A 20,511-nucleotide genomic window follows, 5' to 3' on the forward strand; every position below is an offset into this window, starting at 1 on the left:
CGCCCTGATGTAGCCTTTGCTTTGAGCATGGTTAGCAGATATCAAGGGAACCCTGGCAAAGCACATTGGATTGCGGTGAAGAACATCCTTAAGTACCATCGGAGGACGAAAGAATGGTTCTTAGTCCTTGGAGGGAGTGATGACTTGAAGGTGCGAGGGTATAGTGATGCCAGTTTTCAGACCGATAGGGACAACTACCATTCGCAGTCGGGCTGGGTCTTTACCCTAAATGGAGGAGTAGTAACTTGGAAGAGTTCCAAGTAAGAAACTGTACCTGATTCAACGTGCGAATCAGAGTACATCGGAGCGAGCGAAGCATCGAAGGAGGCAATATGGCTAAAGAACTTCATTGGTGATCTTGGAGTTGTGCCTGCCATAAAGGAGCCCATGGAGATTTTCTGTGATAACGAAGGTACGGTTGCCTTGACCAAGGAACCGAGGGATCATGGTAGATCTCGACATATCGACAGAAAATATCACTTCTTTAGACATCGTGTAGAAGAAGGACAACTCATAGTTAAGAGGATATCATCAGAAGATAACCCAGCAGATCCGCTTACGAAGGGACTGAGTAGGGTTAAGCACTTGCAGCATGCTACGAGTATTGGGCTGAAGGATGATATTAGTATAGATTAGATAGTATTAGAAACATATAATAGATAAATGTAATTAACATTTGATGATTAAATAAAGGAGTTTTATTTATAAGTAAAGTTACTGTCATATGTTAATTGTTTAACTATTGTTTCACTTTGCATGTTTTGACTTCCAGAATAATTGAGTTTATTAGGAATAATCGAATTATTCAAATTGTCCACAATCGTTCATATGTTGGAAGTAGATATGAATGAAGATTGTCATGAATTGGTGTGTAGATTGTCTAAATGGTGTTAGACATGGCAAGGGTTGCTGCAACGTTCATGAGTGCTTATGAACTGGTTTTGAGCATTAGAACAAACCCGCGCTTGCTGGAATCACTTTATGGAATACGATATAAAAGGTGATCGCAAGACGATAATATCATATAGTCTTAAAACCTAGATATATGGTTTATTATTTGTTAATTGATTGTACATTGATAATGCGAAAACGCATCAGTAACTTGGTGTTATAAAACGCATTGTTGTGTATAGTTGGTTAATGAATAAGTAAATGCATATAAGTCGAAGTTTATCTGTAAATTTTATCCTAAGAGGGTAGAAGAGATATCTTGGCCACTCGATGATTTGATTTGACTTATGTGTCGAGCCCGGTCAGAACTGAATTGATGTGTTTGATTAAGTTCTATGTCGGAGATCGAGAAATCAAATGCTAGACTAACCATTCCATAGGATTGTTAGCATGATATCTAACAGAGGACTGTACGATCCCTTATCTAAAGGACAAGATTGATTAGATCAGAGTTTGATAGCATCTTTGAGAGCTACGATTGCAAACCGAATTGTACTTGTATAGTTACTAGACTTATCCAAGTGGGAGACTGTTGGAATAGTGTCTAAGGCTGCAACTATATTAGGCAAGTATTTGATCCGGTTGTGCATGGTCCTTTTGGGTTGCCTTCACCATAGCAACTTGATGGATGATTTGTTAAGAGAGAGTAAATATTATAAGGAATAATATATGGTTATTTGATTAATATAAGTCATAGATTAATTGGAATTAATTTGGTGACTTAAAGAGATTAATTAAATAAGAGGGTATAAACTGTCAATTGTTTGATAGTTACACTTTAGACTATAAATCCTTATCCATGATAGGATGGACGATTTCTATGGCTTAGATAAGCCAAAAACTTCCATAGGGTTATCAAGGAAAGGATATGGATCAACATAAAGTTTAAGTTATCCAATTAGGGTTAAAGCTGTAATCCTTAAGGAGTCTACAAGTATAAATAGACCCTAGGGGTGAGGGAATTCGAGACATCATCTAAAGTAGAGATACTCTGGCCAAATTCCTCCCCTCTCCTCTCTCCTAAATCATCTTCTTGCTATTGGTGTTTGTAAGCCATTAGAGGAGTGACATTTGTGACTCTAGAAGCTCCAAGACAACAAGATCAACAAGGAATCCAAAGGTATGATTCTAGATCTATTTCAATGTTGTTATTTAACCTAATTAGCCATTAGAAGTCTTGGATTCAAAGAATGTTTAATTACAAAGCCTAGATCCGAGCATTAGGGTTTTGCATGCGCACATAGGAAAGTTCTTATGGCTAAAACCCATCATAGATAACATAATTTCATTCCTTAACAATATGCGTAACAAAACATCAACGACTAATTTACTCCAAAGCACGATCCATTGTATATTAACAATGAAAATATGTTCCATAGTGCCATTCCCAAGCAAAATTGTGTTTTTCTTGTAGTGAACCTATAGGATATATTTTTTCTCTAATTTAAATCAATAACTAAGAACATCAAAATAAGAACCCTAAAAACCTTAGGTATTTTCAAAATTCATAAAGGGTTAAGGAGTTACATACCTTTTAGTTATTATAGTAAATAACTAATAATTTCCTTCCTCAAAAGCTCTTAGAATCAAGCACCACAAATGTTGTGTCTCTATTGGTTCCACCCAACCCTAGAAAAATAGGAGGCTTAAGAGAGAGGAGAGGTAAAGGAGGCTGATTTGAATTCCTCCATGAGCTCAAAAATCCCCTCCTTGATGGTACCGAAAATCATGAGGGTAGTGTCAAAAATACTGCGAGTAACCTCGGCTGCAATAAGCTCACGCAACCTCTCATCAATCGGTTCTAAGCCAGAGCCAAAACTTGAACCCAATCCAGAGCTAGAACTAGTACCTCTTGATCCCAAACAAGTGATGACATCCTCAAATTAAAATACAAGATATAAACAATTAACAAACTCTCGATGGAATCTCGCAACACACAGGCACCCTTAGGATCCCCAAGTCTACACTTGTCTCAGGTACAAGTCATGTGCTTCTAATAGTATGGGCACAATACTACCTTCCACACCTACATGTATCTCCTCAAGGTAGATACTGATTCCTTTAAGTTGTCGTCCTACAACCAAGAACAACCTATTTTACACAACATCCATATCCTAGACTCTTTTAGTAACTCCCAACCCCTACCACTAGCAGTACCAAGAACCTTGATCAACACCGTTGATTGCCCTATGCATTTAAGTTGTACACCATATGATCACATAGACTGTCAAAAGAAGGTTCTACCCTAAGTCCACAACCAAACAAGGAATAGGAAATGAGGCCAAATCGATCATTCTGGGGCTATACAATCTTAAGCATATACAACTTTGAAAGCATACACATAGCAAATAATTGAGCCGATATCAATTCCAAGTGATACATGGCATCAAATTCTATCGAGCTATAAGGCATCACATAATTTACGAAGTTCTATCATATGATTCCTGAAGGTATCCTTAGCCCTAATCTAACATACAATTCACATATCAAGCATACTAATCACAATACATAAGTATGGGTAACTTGGGAAACACTTACTTGAGCTCGGCTAACTGCACGAATTGCACTCCCTTCTTTCTTTAAGGAATATTTTTCAAATTTTCAAGTTCTTTTTCTTTAGAAAAGATTATCATTTCCTCAGTTTGATTTCTAACACACCTGAAAAGTGTTCCTGAATCCCTCAAACCAATGCTCTAGAACCAACTTGTAATAGTCAAAAAACCAAGATATATATTTTTTTATTTTAAAAACAACAGTTACAACCATAACATTGTTCCAAAAACCATCACAAAACAATAATGTCAAATCACGATAGTACAATATCAAAAATGTGGAAAACAGTGAGGAATGAATGTTGCGCCATCAAGTTGAGCCTTCCCCTTAGTGAGTTTCCCCAAGGTGCCACATACCAAACATAAATAAGAAAGTGTTATGGGTTGAAACATAGTCTTATAAGCAATTTCCTGCCGAGGGCCAAATCCTAGTCTTAGAGTTGCCAGGGGCCAAATCCTGGTCTTTCGTACAGTTTCCAGGGGCTAGATCCTGGTCTTTCATACAATTTCCAGGGACTAAATCTTGTCTTTCATATAATTTCTAGGGGCGAAACCCTAGTCTTGTTGGATTAGTGTCTAAGTCCATAACTATTTTGGTATGTACTTGACCCGATGGTGCATGGTCCTTTTGGGTTGCCTTCACCAAAGCAACTTGATTGGAGAAATAAATAAAGAGAGAGAGGTTATTATGATTTATTAATAGGTTATAAGAATAATATATTAAAGGAGAAATCATATTTGTTTAATTAATATTGGTCAATAATTAATTAAGAATTAATTTTGTGATCAAGTGTAATTAATTAAACGAGAGGGGTTGATTTATAATTATGTGATAGTTACAAAATAAGGTAAGGATTATCTTAAATATAGGGTGAACGAATTTAAGGAGATAATGCCTTAGAATTCGACTAGGATAAGGGTTTCTAAGACTTATCTTATGGTTACTTGGTGGGCAAGAAACTAGATAAGGATAAGGACTGAAACCCTAATCTTTACACCTATATAAACCCCCTAAGGCTCATGAATTCGTGTATCCCTTCCCAAGAAGTCCTAAGGACGAATTCCTACCTCTCTTCTCTCTCTTTATACCTTCTCCATTTGCTCTTGGTGTTTGTAAGCCATTAGAGGAGTGACACTTGTGACTCTAAGCCTTCCAAAGTCAATACAAGGAGATTTGTGATTGTTATTGCTACATAACAATCAAGGTAACATTATAAACTCATTCTTGTGCTAATATGATTACTTGTATGCTATAATTAGGGTTCATAGTCTTGGATTCAAAGCATGTACAATAGAGAAACCAAGATCCTAGTATTAGGGTTTGTATGAGCACATAGGATGTCTTATGACCAAAAACCCATCAGGTATTTCATATACATATCTCAAATATAGCCAACACCTTATATCATAAATAATGGGTCAGCATTGGTGCCTTCGACCCATTGATATAGTGAGAAAACTCACCTCAATCCGTTGATAAGTAACTAACTACTCGGCTACCAAACCCAAAGATCCCATACTAAACATACACAAATTACCCTAATCAGAGATAGGTTATAAACCATAATCGTGGGCCTAAGCCCCAAGTCCAGACTCCTAAGACAAAGTCCCATTTACCTTTCCATAATGGGGCTAACCAACCTTGGCCTAAAACATAATAATGGGCCCTAGGGCTCAAAAGGCCCAACTCATACATCTTAAGCCCTACTAACAGAATTCTGAAGTCCAACTACCCTAAACAGGATAAAGCCCAAACTAACTAAGGACCAAAAGTCTAAATCCCAAACGAAGTCCAAAAGCCTACTGAGGGTCGTACGCTCAGTACGCCCAATGTACTCGTCCTCCTGCCAGTATGCGTTGTGTACCCCTTGGTACTCTCAGGGTATTGAGTTGCTTACCACCTTAATCCATTTGGTGCTTAATCCTTATAGCCACTCAATCCAACTTTCTGATCTCGACCATTAGGGGTTCTAAGACATAAAGTTGGTAGCTTTATGCCTTAACATGTCTTAATGGAACCTAACATTCATTTTTTCCAACAAGGCTCACATTAAGGACCTAAATTTATGCATGAACTCATATCAACCACCATGATGACATTTTTATGCATCTAAAACATCAAATGGACTGATATCTAATACTTCTAACTTCTAGAGTTTCCCAAAACCACAAAACAACCCATGGGACCAAAATAAATTCATAAACAAGCCCTAATATTTAACAACCAAAATGAGTCATCAAGGTAAGAACTTTTTATCTTCAAAAGGTACCTAATTTGATAAAGACACTTGATCTAAAATCTCAACCTCAACAAATGTTTGGTCTCCAAGTTCTTCTTCTTGAAAACACACCAAAAAGCCACAAAAGTCACTTCCAATCTTAAGAACTCTCAAAATGATAAACTAGGGTTAAATGGGACATTTAGAATAATGGATTTTGATAAAGGTTAGTGTCAAAGGCCATAATGTTACTTAAATAGGGCTTTGATGGGTTTTGAGCATAACAAATAATCCCTCTGTGTGCATGTAACCCTGGAAAGTTTATATCTATGTTTTCTCTATTGAACATACAAGTATTAAACAAAAATCAAGAAATCCTAGGAGGCATCTATAATTTTCAAAATAAACAAAACTAGGGTTATATTACATACCTCAATAGTTATATTGTAATAACAATGAATTCCTTGAAGATCTTGGACTTGAGAGCAAGTATTACAAGTGTAACACCTCTAATGCCTCACAAACACACTAAGCAAGAGGATGATATGAGGGAAGAGGATGAAGCTTCAAGAATTCGGCTCTTCTTAGGGTTAGGAGTGTATAGCCAAAATCAAGTGGGGTTATAGCTCCTTATATAGTTAAGGTAGCTTAGAGCTAAAACTAGGGTTTAAGGAGGAAACCCTAATTCCTTATCTTAAGGCTTAAGCAGCCCAAGGTCTCCCATCCCTGAGGCCTTGGATGAAAATTCTAGGGCCTCCCTAGAAGATTTCATCCAACCCTTCTAGGGTGGTCCAAGAGCCCAAATCCACAACTATCAATAAATTGCTAAATGGCCCTTACACTTTTAATTAATTCCTTTAATCCTAAAATTAATTCCAAATTAATTTCTGATTGAATATTAATTAAATAACATGATTATTAATTAATATATTATTTCCATAATATATTAATAAATCATTTACTTCAACTTATTAATCAAATTAATAAATTCTACCTCTTTCTCAATTAATCATCCTTTGTAGTTGCTAGTATGAAGGCAACCCAAAAGGACCGTGCTACTATCAATTCAAGTACATACCAATTATAGTTATGGGATTAGACACCTAATCCAGTAGTCTCGCACTTGGATAAGTCTAATAACTATAATTGCAAGTATAACTTTAAAACTGACTAGCAAATTGTAGCTCTCAAAGTCGTTGTCAAACTCTGACCTAGTCAGTAATGTGTCCTAAGATAAGGGATCATACAATCCTACGTTCTACAAGATATCATGTAGAAAAATAACATGGAACAGAATCATTCTCATTGTCTAACTGTTTGTTTCCCTATTTCTGATTTGTAATGGCAAAGAACTATACTTGAACACATCAATTCAGTCCTGACCGAGCCCAGCACATAAGTCAACACCAAATCATCAAGGGGCCCAAGATATTGCTTTTCCCGTTAAGGCAAAAGGAACAGTAAACTTTGACTTATATGCTTCCACTATTTACTCATCAAATCATACACAACAATACATTTTATAACATCAAGTTACTGATGCATTTATGCATTATCAATGCACAACCAACTCATAAACAACTCATATATCTCCGTTTAAATATTATACGATATTATCATATTAGAATTACTTGTGATAAATTCCATGAAGTAATTCGCTGAACGTGGGTTAATCCAATACTTAAATCACCATTTTAGAAGTACTCATGAATACTGCAGCAAACCATTGTTTTGTCTAAACCCTTAGACAATCTACAGTCTAATTCATGACAATCTTAATTCACTACTTACATCCAAAGTATGATCGATTGTGGATATTTGAATAATCTAATTATTCAGGAACTAAAACATGCAAAAAATGATACACAATGATAAACATTTGACAAAAGATAGTAAACGATACTCATAAATAAATCTCCATTATTTAATCACCAAATGTCAATTATATTTATTTGTTAAAAGTTTCTAAATATCTATCTAATCACTAAAACTAACATCATCCTTTAGACCAATGCTCCTCGAATGTTGAACATGCTTAACCCTACTCAGACCCTTTTTGAGGGGATTGGCAGGATTCTCTTCAGATGATACCCTTTTTATGATGAGGTGTCCTTCTACTCTATGTATGATGAAATGGTATTTTATGTTGATATGTCTAGATCTTTAATGATCTCTTGATTCCTTTGTCAAGACAACCGCTCCTTCGTTAACATAGAAAATATCCATTGGCTCCTTAGTGGCTGGCATAACTCTAAGGTCTCCGGTGAAGTTCTTCAACCATATAGCCTTCTTCGATGCTTTGCTTGCTGCAATGTACTCTTATTCACAGGTAGAATCAGTCATCGTTTCCTGCTTGGAACTTTTCCAAGTTACAACTCCTCCATTAAGGTTAAACACCCAGCTAGATTGAGAATGGAATTTATCTTTGTGTGTCTAAAAGTTAGCGTCACTATACTCAATAACTCTTAAGTCATTACTACCACCAAGCACAAGGACCTGATCCTTAGTTAAATACTTAAGAATGTTCTTGACCACTATCCAATGAGCTTTACATGGATTTCCCTGATATCGGCTAACCATGCTCAAAGAAAAATCACGTCATGATGAGTACATGTCATAGCATACATGATCAATCCAACAACGGAAACATATGGAACTCGATTCATTTCTGCTATCTCGGCATCAGTACTCGGACAGAGTCTTACTCAGTTTTGTATTACTCTGGATAGGCAACTATCCTTTCTTGGAATTTTCCATGCTAAAACGCTTTAGCACTTTATTCAAATATGAACTTTTATTAATTCCAATTATTCTTTTACTCATATTTCTCAAAATCCTTATTCCCAGAATATAAGCAGCCTGTCCCAGATATTTCATAGCGAAACACTTTCCAAGCAAAGACTTAACCTCTTACAAATTTGGAATGTTGTTTCCTATGAGTAGTATGTCATCAACATACAATACCAGGAAGGTGAGTATACTCCCACTAGTTTTGACATATACACAAGATTCATATTCACTTTTAGAGAAGCCAAACTCTTGAACTTTCTCATCAAAGCAAAGATTCCATTTGCGAGAAGCTTGTTTCAATCCATAGATTGATTTCTCAAGCTTACAAACTCTATTGGGGTACTTAGAATCCACAAAACCCTTTGACTAACTCATGTACACATCCTCAGCCAACTTTCCATTAAGGAAAGCAATTTTTACATCCATCTACCAAATTCCAAACTTGGTTGTCATACATGGACTTGATCTCGTTGTCCATTGCCTCTTTCCACTTTGCAGACCCAGGGCCCGCCATGGCTTCCTTGTAGTTAGAAGGTTCATCCAAATTTACTAGTATAATATCACAAATAAACGTATCACCATCTGTAGTTATATGGAAACCATAAAACTCAGGCGCCATTCTAACTCTGCTAGAACGTCTAAGAGTTAATGATTTGTCAATAGTTTCAACTAGAATTTCTTACTCATGTTAAGTGCTAGTATTAAAGGTTCCTTCATCGTTTGACACTTGAATTTCTTCAAGATCAATTGTACTCCTACTGTCCTCTTTGCATATGATCTCTCTCTCGCAAAATACTCCCCTTCGTGCTACGAAGACCACGTTCTCATTAGGTTTGTAGAACAAGTATCCAAAGGACTTTTGTGGGTAGCAAATGAAAATGCATCTCTCACTTCGAGCTTCAAGATTTTCATGAGTCTCTCATCTAACGAAAGCTTCACAGCCCCAAACCTTGATATCTGCCAACGAGGGAAACTTCCCTATCCATATCTCGTGAAGTGTTTTGGCAACCTTCTTTGTTGGGACAAGATTAAAAATGTGGGCGGCAGTCTCTAAGGCATACCCCTAGAATGGGATTGGAAGTGAAGATCGACTCATCATGGAATGAACCATGTCCAACAAGGTTTGATTATGCCTCTCAGCCACACCATTAAGTTGTGGTGTCCTAGGAGGTGTTAATTGTGAAAAAATTCCATATTCCTTGAGATAGTCATGGAACTCGATACTAAGATATTCACCACCTCTAAAAGATCTGAGCATCTTGATCTTCCTGTCCAATTGATTCTCGACTTCTTGTTTGAACTCTTTGAACTTTTCAAAGGTTTATGACTTATGCTTGATTAAGTAGATATAACCAAATCTGCTATAATCATCATCAAAAGTCACCAAGAATCAATATCCATCCCTTGTGGTGGATCTGAAGGGCCCACACACATCTGTGTGTATGAGATCCAACAATCCTTCACCTCTTTCACAAGAATCAATGAAAGGTGATTTTCTCATATTTCCAAGTAAACAAGACTCACATGTAGCATTTGACCTTAAGTCAAATGATTCCTTCACTCCATCCTTTTGGAGTTGGGAAATACGTTTCTTGTTGACATGTCCATGACAACAATGCCTCAAACATGCTTTGTCTAAACCATTAGACGAATCAATTTGCAAAACACTATTACCTAATTGTCTACAACCATCACAGTTTCATACACGCCGTCACAAATTAAAGCTTCAAAATAGAATACACCATTTTTAAATGCAGAAATAGAACCATTCTCATTATTAAAAGAATATCTAAAACCTTGTCTATATAAACCATGAAATGAAATGATGTTTCTCATTATTATTGATGAATAGCAACAATTGTTCAAATATAAACATAACCCACTACAAAGCACTAAAGAATAAACACCAATCTTGGTAATAGGTGACGATCTCTTATTGCCCATAATCAGGTTCATCTTACCATGCTCCACATCCTCACTTCTTTTTAGCCCCTGCAAGTCAGAACAAATGTGAAAAATGCATCTTATATCAAGGACCCAAGAGTTATAATGTGATGAGTTTTTAGATAGTATAGTGTAGATACCTGTCGAGGTTGGTTTCACATTGCCATCCTTTATGTCTTGCAAGTATTTAGGGCAGCTTCGTTTTAAATGCCCTTTCTCATGGCAGTAAAAGCAAGTAGCCTCCTAAGGATCAGAGGCAGGAAGAGCATCAGAATTGGATTATCCTTTGGTTCCATTGCTTGAGGTCCCTGCTTCAGACTTTCCCTTCCAATTCTATTTGGGAGGACCTTTCCTCTTCTTCCCCTTTCCTTGCCTACTCATCAAGACAAGAGCAGCAGCAGAAGTGGAGGTAATACTCTTTCCCTTCATTCCACTTTCATCAGTTCTCAACAAGTTCTCTAGTTGAGTCAATGTGGTTTATTGATTGTTCAAATGATAAGTCATGATGAACTGATCATAACAGCTAGGCAATGAGTGCAAGACTATGTCAATAGCTAATTCTTCATCGAAGTTCACATTGAGCTTCAGAAAACGAGCCACATACCATTGCGTACGTTGCAAGTGGCTCATGATAAACTCCCTGTCCTTCATCTTGCTAGTAATGAGGGACTTTACTACCTCATATTGCTCTTGATGAGCTCGTTGATGGTACTTTTCCATCAAGTCCTTGTTCATCTCATACGGCCAGTAGTCCTCATAGAATATTTGTAGCTCGGGAGTCATAGTAGCCACCATGATGCATTCCATTATGGTAGCATCATTGCAATATCTCCTATACTCAGCTAGTTTCTCAGTAGTATCTTTTGTTTCATCAATCTCGACTAGTTCTTTTTTGAGTACATACTCCATGTCCTTGAAACGTAGAGCCATCTTGATGTTTTGCATCCAATCATTATAATAGGTACCATAAAAGGTGACTTTTAACCAGATGCCCAAGAGCAAGAAGTTGTTGGAGGGGTTGTTGTTAGAGGAGGAACCAGAAGAATTGTTGGAAGTTGGCATCAGAAAAGAAGGACAAGTTTTGAATAGATAAGAAAAAAAATCCATAATATAACACCCAAATGAAATATTAAGGCTAGGATACAACTAAATAATTTATAATTAAGAAAAGGGATCTCGTAATCTAATTATAAATTATTCAAAGGTATGTAAATGATGATTTACCAATTTCACCACGAAAAACGAAATTTGAACAAATTAGGTTTTAAATGAAATTCCTAGATCTTTTGAGATTCATTGAACTATTCAATGGCATGTTTAATATCGATTATGCTCTTCCATTTGTGACTAGGATACCGAGGACCACAAACAAGATGTGAATACCCATGCAAATTAGCTTGGTACTCCTGATGTCATTTATCACCTAATTAATATGTCAATTAGCCACACACGCTCTATTAATCAATGATAATTTACAACAAACCCATTGCCACCCTTTATTAGTCCATATTAGTGTGCCAGTTAACCAAACACGCTCCACTAACGACTTATAAAAAGTGCAATGTGCAATTTCATTGATTAGCATCAAATTCACATTTTTCCTAAAGTAACTAAGATTAGGAATTTATTGAAAACATTTAGTTATTTTATTAATTTCATTATACTTATTAATGAGAATTAAGTTTCCTATCAAACCCGTTCGGCTAATGACCCTCCACCAATCAAGGAAGCGGTGGGTGAGAGTGGACACTCATTCAACTACCATTTTATAGGGAGTTTCCTTATACCCCCTTATAGATCGGTTTCGTGAATGAGGCATACTAACAGTTCAACTGACTTGTCTTATACATATAGTAAATATTAAACTTTTAATTTTACATATAGCATCAGGTGTATTTTAAACATTTCAAAATACTCGAGTTTTTAAATCTTTAAATTTCAAAAATTAAAAAAAAATTAATTTAAATTTCAAATTCAAAAACTTTGATTTAATAATTATCTATTAATTAAACCTTTAAATAATTTACTAAATCATTTAGGGATTATCCATCGAATTAATTAAAATAATTTAACCTAATCTCTATCCCCTAAATTTCAAAAATATGGGAGCGATAATTATAAAATCCTATAATTATCTAGTTAACAAATTAAGAAGATAATTACCAAAAATAACAACCCTACCCAATCCCTAACTTTTCCATGTCTTTGGGAGGTAGACAAGATTTTCAATCCTTGCCTTATTTTTGAAAAACCCTGGGGTTAGGAAACCCAATTTTTGAATTTTAAGAAAAGGGTTAAGCCATAATCTTAATTTTCGAAAACTACGGTTATGAAACCCTAATTTGCAAAAATCATAAGGCCTAAGGGTTTAATTGCCATAAACCCTCAATTTTCAAGTTCAACCAATTGTATCATCTTCATTGAAAACAAAACCAAAGGCTCTGAAACCACCAATAGATTTTGAGCATAACAAACAATCCCTATGTGTGCATGCAACCCTAGAAAGTATAGATTTATGTTTTCTCTATTGAACATACAAGTATTGAACACAAATCAAGAAACCCTAGGAGGCATCTATAATTTTCGAAATTAACAAAACTAGGGTTAGATTACATATCTCAATTGTTATATTATAATAACAATTAATTCCTTGAAGATATTAGACTTGAGAGCAAGTGTCACAAGTATAACACCTCTAATGGTTCACAAACACACTAAGCAAGAGGATGATGTGAGGTGGGAGGAAGAAGCTTCAAGAATTTGTGTTTTCTTAGGTTTAGGAGGGCACAGCCTAAATCAAGAGGGGTTATAGCTCCTTATATAGTTGAGGTAGCTTAGAGCCAAAACTAGGGTTTAAGGAGGAAACCCTAATTCCTTAGCATAAGGCTTAAGCAGCCTAATGACTCCCACCCCTTAGGCCTTGGACGAAAATTCTAAGGCCTTCCTAGAAGTTTTCATCCAACCCTTTTAGGGTTGTCCAAGAGCCCAAATCCACATCTATCAATAAATTGTTATATGGCCCCTACGCTTTTAATTAATTCCTTTAATCCCAAAATTAATTCTAATTTATTTATGATTAAATATTAATTAACTAACATGATTTATAATTAATATATTATTGCCATAATATATTAATAAATCATTTATTTCAACTTATTACTCAAATAATAAATTCTTCCCCTTTCTCAATTAATCATCTTGTCTAGTTGCTAGTATGAAGGCAACCCAAAAGGATTGTGCTACTATCAATTCAAGTACATACCAATTATATTTATGGGCTTAGACACCTAATCCAACAGGCTTATGCCCTAAAAATTAGGGTTTGGTCTTTGGCTACATATGTCCAGCATACACCATGTATGCTCAGCATACGTGGCTAAGCTCCCCGATCCAAGGCGCGCATGTAGACTAACATTCCCAAAAATACGCCCAGCATAGGGGACTATTTTGCAAAATATTTTATACTTCAAGGACCAAATAGGAAAATACCTTGAATCAAATGTTACAAGTTGTTCAATCTGTCTGGCCATGTATGGATGGTTGACCACGTGAAGCCTCTTCGAGGAAGTTGGTATATGCAGGGCAACTACAGAAAAGCCTTTTAAGTGAGGGAATCTAGTTGTGACCAGTGATCATAATGTTAGCATACATATGTGTTTAGTTATATGTGATAGAATGTAAGTAATATGTGCCTTGTTACTTCAGTTATATGTTAAGATGTACTATTATGTGCATTACATACGATCAGTTTAATGGATGAGTGTTGTGATTACTCACTAAGCCTTAGGCTTACAATTGCTACCTTATGTTTTTAGTTGCAGGTCAGGTTGAAAGGCAGCTAGATAGCAAGATTGGGACATCAAGATATTCTTAGTGAGGCATGACATCTAGTTTATCTACTCTATGTTATGAGATGGTTTTCAAAACAAGACTTATCTTCCACATTTTACAACGAGCTTGTTGATGTTATGTGAAAAGATAATTCTATGATTTAATAATGGTTATGAATAAAACCTTTTGGTAAAAACCTATACTCTGATTTTCAAAATTTTATACTCAAAATTTTTGGATGTTACATCTGCTTTACTTGATGAGACATCTTATATGCTTCATAATTATCCAAGACCTTTTGCAGATCTAGGGAAATTGTTTCAGTAGATACACATCAACATCATCACAATAATACTTCCATCAAACCATTATTATCATCCTGACCGGTTTTCAGTATATATAAAATTTTTGTTTACCGTTGAGGAAGAACCTCAAGGCATTATAGCAGTTATAAAAATTTTAGGTTCCCATTTTGTCGATTGGATCGGTGCACAAGATATTACCAACAAGATAATCATGTATGAACATGATGAACAAGATATGTGAGTAAAATTGTAGTAGATCAATAGAGAGATATAAAATATTACAAGAAAACTCATAGGTTGGGAGAGATAACTCTCCCATGGTGGGAGAGATCCCACCACACTCTCTCTAAACTATAAAGTCTACATAGTGAACACTAATAATAAAATTAACATCACCAACACTTTATCTGATAGTGGAGGGAATATGCTTTTCATACAAGGGAATATTCTAACCTAATAAACACTCAATATTGCAGAGCATTTTCATGCACCAACAATCTCTCCCTAAATGCTCGGAAATGGTGAGGGTAAAGCAGTGATATAAGGCAGAACATCCAACAGGTAGGTTCGGTGGGTCTGGTGTTGAAGCGTCTTGAAAAAGCTGAAATTGTCGTGATCTCGGGATCTGAAAATGGAATCTCTAGCATCAAAAGAACAAACAGAGAAATCTCAATCTCTGAATAAATGTATGAAATCCTAATCTTCGAATGTGATCAGTCCCCAAAAACCAATCATGTTCACAGTCTCCCCCTCGACTGTAGAACCAAAGAACACAATCTCGAATGACACAATGTCTTCAATATTCCGAAATCGGATGCTAATGCACCAAATAATCTCTGAAAAATAACCTGCTGAAAATGTGAATCATCCAAAAAATAAAGTCTTAATGATAAATAATGTGAATCTGAAGATATGGTCTAGCAATGCTAAAAATTTGATCTTAAGGTCAAAAATAAGTGTCACACCACATCGCTAAAATAATCCTCGTCTTCAAAATATCGCAAATCCAAACTCGAGCGATCATAAGATTTGAACCAGATGCAAACACAAATGAGACATCCCAAAGTGTAGAGTCTAAAGATAAATAATCATAATCCGAAGAACATCTAGTAATGTCAAAAATTCAATATGTGAAGACCAAAAATTAGTGCTACATCACACTACAAACTGAATCTTCGTCTTCAAATGCCCCTAACGTCAAAACTCCAATAATAAACTATAATGGATGCTCATAATTCTCCCTCTATTTTGATCGACCATGCAATAAATATCAAAAATAATCATGAAACTGGGCAAGAGAATATACCAGATATGATGGAGCATCGCGCGCTCCCCCTTGATCTAAGCATCTAAAGGTAAAAACGAGGATATTATTTTTCAGTCATGAGTTAACATGGTGATGTATCGCCGAACTAAACAAACGTTGTAGAATATATATATATATATATATATATATATATATATATATATATATATATATATATATATATATATATATATATATATATGATAAACTCGTTGCTGAAGAATCACAAATGCTGAACCGGAATAATACCGAAAACCGAAATGCAAACCTGAACTCCCAAATAATGGTCCGAGACCATATATAAATAGTCTGAAGGGAGTAAAAATGCAAACCTTAGAAATGATCAATCTCTGAAGCACATAAATATGAGATGGCAAATACGAGTTGCTCGGTAGAGGTGGGACACATATAATAATCTTTGAACCAACTGTATCATCACTCATAGTCAGCAAGAAAAATTAAGCCTTGAATCATGGGGCTAAAATTGTTGTTAAAAAATAATTGATTTTAATAAAAAAAAATAGTTTTAATAAAAATAATTGGTATAAAATAAAAATAATTGGCTTTAAAAAATAATGGGTGTTAAATAAAATTAATTGGTTTTAGAAAAAATAAAGGAATAAATGGGTTATAAAAAAACTTGAAAATAAATGGGTATGTTAAAATAAATAAATAAAATGAAAGGAATGCATGAGTTTAGGAGTTTTTTTTAATGGGTAAGAAGTGAAATGATGGATTAGAAGTGGAAAATGTTAGAAGTTTAATATATTAGAAGTGGAAAATGTTAGAAGTGGAATAGGTTAGAAGTGAAAAATGTTAGAAGTGGAAGGGACCGAAATGAAAATAAAAAATAAGGTCGGAAATGAAAAAATGTTAAGGTCCGAAGTGGGTTTTGGTTGGGAAGTTCCGAAAATTAAAAAAAAAAATGGGTCAGAAATGGGTGTGTTCCGAAGTGGGTTTTAAAAACAAAGGTCTAGATTTTTTTTTAATTCTGGAACGGCTTTTGAGTCCGGAATGGTTGTTTGGTCCGGAACTAAAAGGCAAGATGGTGGGTCATCTCGGAATATTGAGGAGAGGATATGATAAAAGGTATTACAGCCTATAAGGCTGGTGAGTGTGGGCAACATGTTATCACATCCTAAAGTTGTCACCTCATCAGTCATATCAAAATAGTGTTATAACACAAATCGGAGGAAATGGACAAAATGTTATAACAAGTTATAACATGGAGTGGGGGTGATGTTCTTATGTTATAACATGGTGTTAAGATGAGAGAGAGAGAGAGAGAGATAAATATATGCAACCAATGAAAGGAAATAAAGACTCACGTTACAATATGTTATCATGATGACATCTCTTAACATAACACCAAATAACATGAAAGGGGGGCGGTATTCCTCATGTTATGACGTCGTTATTTGATGTTACATAGGCATAACGTCTCTTTCACGTTGCCCACTCCGTGCACTCTAAAGTAGATTTTTTTTTTAACAACAGAATTGCATTAAAACGAAACTAGCAAGACGCTAGACAAGTTACAAGATACAAACAAGAAAAATAGAAGAATTACACCCGTCAAACCAATTTAAAGAACTAAACCTCCCTTTATATTTCAACCAATTGAAAAAGATTAATTGGATATCATCGGTTTTCTTCATTGGATTGCTCCTGAAACTTTTGAAAATTAAAGCGTTTATAGTCTTCCATATGCTCCATAAAACCGAATATATGAGGGCCCATAACAATCTCTTCCTTTTCTTAGTCAACATCAACGTCTTTACCACCCCCAACATGTCAGAAACATTTATAGGAATCGACCAGTTGCAGAACCAGCTCCAAACCTTTTTTTGCAAAACTACACTTCAAAAACAAATGTTAGACATCTTCCTGTTCAATACCACAGAGCGGGCAAAGGTATGATGGCAAAGTCACACCTCTAACAAGAAGGTTGTCGGCAACTGAGATCATATTTAAACATAAACGTCAAACAAAACAATTCACTTTTAAAGGAGCCCAACCCTCCCAATGAAAAGGCAACGTGTTTGAGACCTCTTCCGCAGTAGCCATCAAGTTCCGCAAATTTTGAACTGTAAAACCACCTGTCTCGTTATCTTTTCAAACCCACGAATCATCTATACTTGTCTACACCACACCAACAACTTTTTTGTTTAAATCTGATAAACTTGTTGCCTCCCTTCCTCTCCTTAGACTTCTCGACCACTGCTCATGAATTTCATCTAGATCTCTGTTTTGAATTCTGTTATTGACCATGCAATTTTCAATACGATAAAGTTCTGGAAAAACATCTTTCAACACTACACCGTCACACCATTTGTCCTTCCAAAAGTAAATTTTATTTCCTCCTTCAAAATGCATTTACAAAACAAGTCATCCAAATTAATTCCCCAATGTTGAAATTACAAGCCACACTCTAAAGTAGATAGGATTGATATGTTGAAAACAGGCTTTAGTGCAGGTGGGACCCAATTGGTAATGTGTCAAAGGCTTGCTGTATCCGTGTTTAACACTCGCTGAACATGAGATTGATCCCAATAATCTGTCTTTCAAAGCTAGACAACATTTAATGCAGACATGATTTTTAATTTGAACCAGAGCGTATCTTCTCATTCTTTTCACATACGACAAACCTCAATTTCACTTTTAGAGCATGTACAGCCAAAACAAATAAATTAGTGCAAAAGCATGTATGATGCTTTCCTATGCATCGTCCAAAAAAAATCACCACTAAAAGGAGTAAATTACACGAATGATCCCTATGGTTTGCGGTAATTTGCGTGTTTGGTCTCTAACTTATTTTTTTAACTCGGAAGGTCCCTATGGTTTGTTTTTGTTACGCGTTTGGTCCCTACTGTTTAATTTTGTTACGCGTTTGGTCCCTATCTTATCTAAAAAGGCTATTATTTAAAGAGGAAAAAATGATGGGATAGGTGAGATAAGGTGAGGGGGTGGAATTAGGGGTGTGTTTATTTAAATAAATTAAAAAATCAAGGGAAAAATAGTCTTTTTAGGTAAGATAAGGACCAAGCGCGTAACAAAAACAAACAGTAGGGACCTTCCGAGTTAAAAAAATAAGTTAGGGACCAAACGCGCAAATTACCCTAAACCATAGGGACCATTCGTGTAATTTACTCCCACTAAAAGCTTGTACACTCAGCCATATATCTTGTACTTTCTCATAAAATGTTTTATATTAAACCCTGAACATAAATCTGTTTAAATTTATCATTCCACAAATAGATTTTTGTCTTTTCCAAAACAACTTTTTGTGTGGGAAAAATCAGATCAAACACACTTTTTTTTTCAAAAGAACTTCATCTTCTTCACCAAAAAAAAAATATTTTTCCCATAACTTAGATTTAACAGAAGCAAAATGCATGAACAGTAGCAGCAAAATATTTATTTTTCTAGCAACATCACCAATAAAATAGTAAATAACTCACAGTATGATAAAAATCTTCAAGATAATAAACCAATTGGGATTGTTCCCTTGATATAATCGTGAGATCTTCAAGGTCTCACTCTGATACCACATGTAGGTTCCCATTTTATCGATTGGATCGGTGCGGAAGATATTACTAAGAAAATAATCATGTATAAACATGATGAACAAGATATGTGAGTAAAACTATAGTAGATAAATATAGAGATATAATATATTACAAGAACACTCATAGGTTGGTAGAGGTAACTCTCCCATGGTGGGAGAAATCCCACTACACTCTCTAAACTACAAAGTCTACATAGTGAACACTAATAATAAAATGATCATCAACTCCACTTTATAGTTGTGGGAATATGTTTTTCATACAATGGAATATTCTAACCTAATAAACATTCAACATTGCAGAGCATTTTCATGCTCCAACAAAATTATAACTATCAAATGTTATTATCTCTTAAAACTCAACAAGAGAGAGGTTGTACATGCACGTACAAGTATTAGCAATCATATACAGAACTTAACAAAATTTCATTCAATTAGTATTTTCAATATTAAATCTTTAAAAATTAATACATTATTTTGTTTCTAAAACATTAATTTTTAAAGTTTATGATCCAAGTTACGAAACAAGTAAATAGTTAGGTGACCTTTATCCCATTCACTTAATCCAACTCGGTAAGTAGCGATTATAAATTTAATAAAATATGTAATTCCTAGATAATGGGATCTTAAACAACTATTGTTTAACTTTGCATGTTAGATCATATCGATGCCTCGAGCATCTCATACCTAAGTGACATTTATCATACAAGATTATCAATCAAATCATCCTTCTTGAAACAACTTGTGGTACCAACATTCCACTAGTGGTTAGTGACCCATCACCCACTAGCAAATCCGAAACCATCTCACCATCATAAGAAAAAAAAATCCAAGTGGTTAGGTGACCTATCACTCAAAAAGACCGTACAAATAACGAGCGAGTGTTCTTCAAAAGGGACGGCAATGACTTGCATTTTTTTCCTATATGTTTTACAAATATAATAACAAAAACATGGTCTCACGAATATCGCATGCATCCAAAAATTCATGTATCTTTTATAAAAATCATGTCTCTTATATAAGGTTCTTTAAACTCCAAATAAAACTT

At 35.1% G+C, this 20,511-nt stretch overlaps 1 long non-coding RNA gene across 1 annotated transcript; it reads right to left on the reverse strand.

Annotated features, from left to right (window-relative positions):
* Positions 1-17,383: 17,383 nt before the first annotated feature.
* On the reverse strand, positions 17,384-19,682 carry LOC145033691 (uncharacterized). The gene is made up of 3 exons (XR_013677657.1): positions 19,360-19,682; positions 17,833-18,556; positions 17,384-17,753 (listed from the first exon to the last, which is right to left on the reverse strand). It is a non-coding gene; the product is annotated as an uncharacterized LOC145033691 (long non-coding RNA).
* Between the last annotated feature and the right edge of the window lie 829 nt (positions 19,683-20,511).

This window comes from Lactuca saligna, chromosome 3 (genome assembly GCF_052625555.1).
Source record: "Lactuca saligna cultivar CGN05327 chromosome 3, ASM5262555v1, whole genome shotgun sequence".
Taxonomy (NCBI): Eukaryota; Viridiplantae; Streptophyta; class Magnoliopsida; order Asterales; family Asteraceae; genus Lactuca; species Lactuca saligna.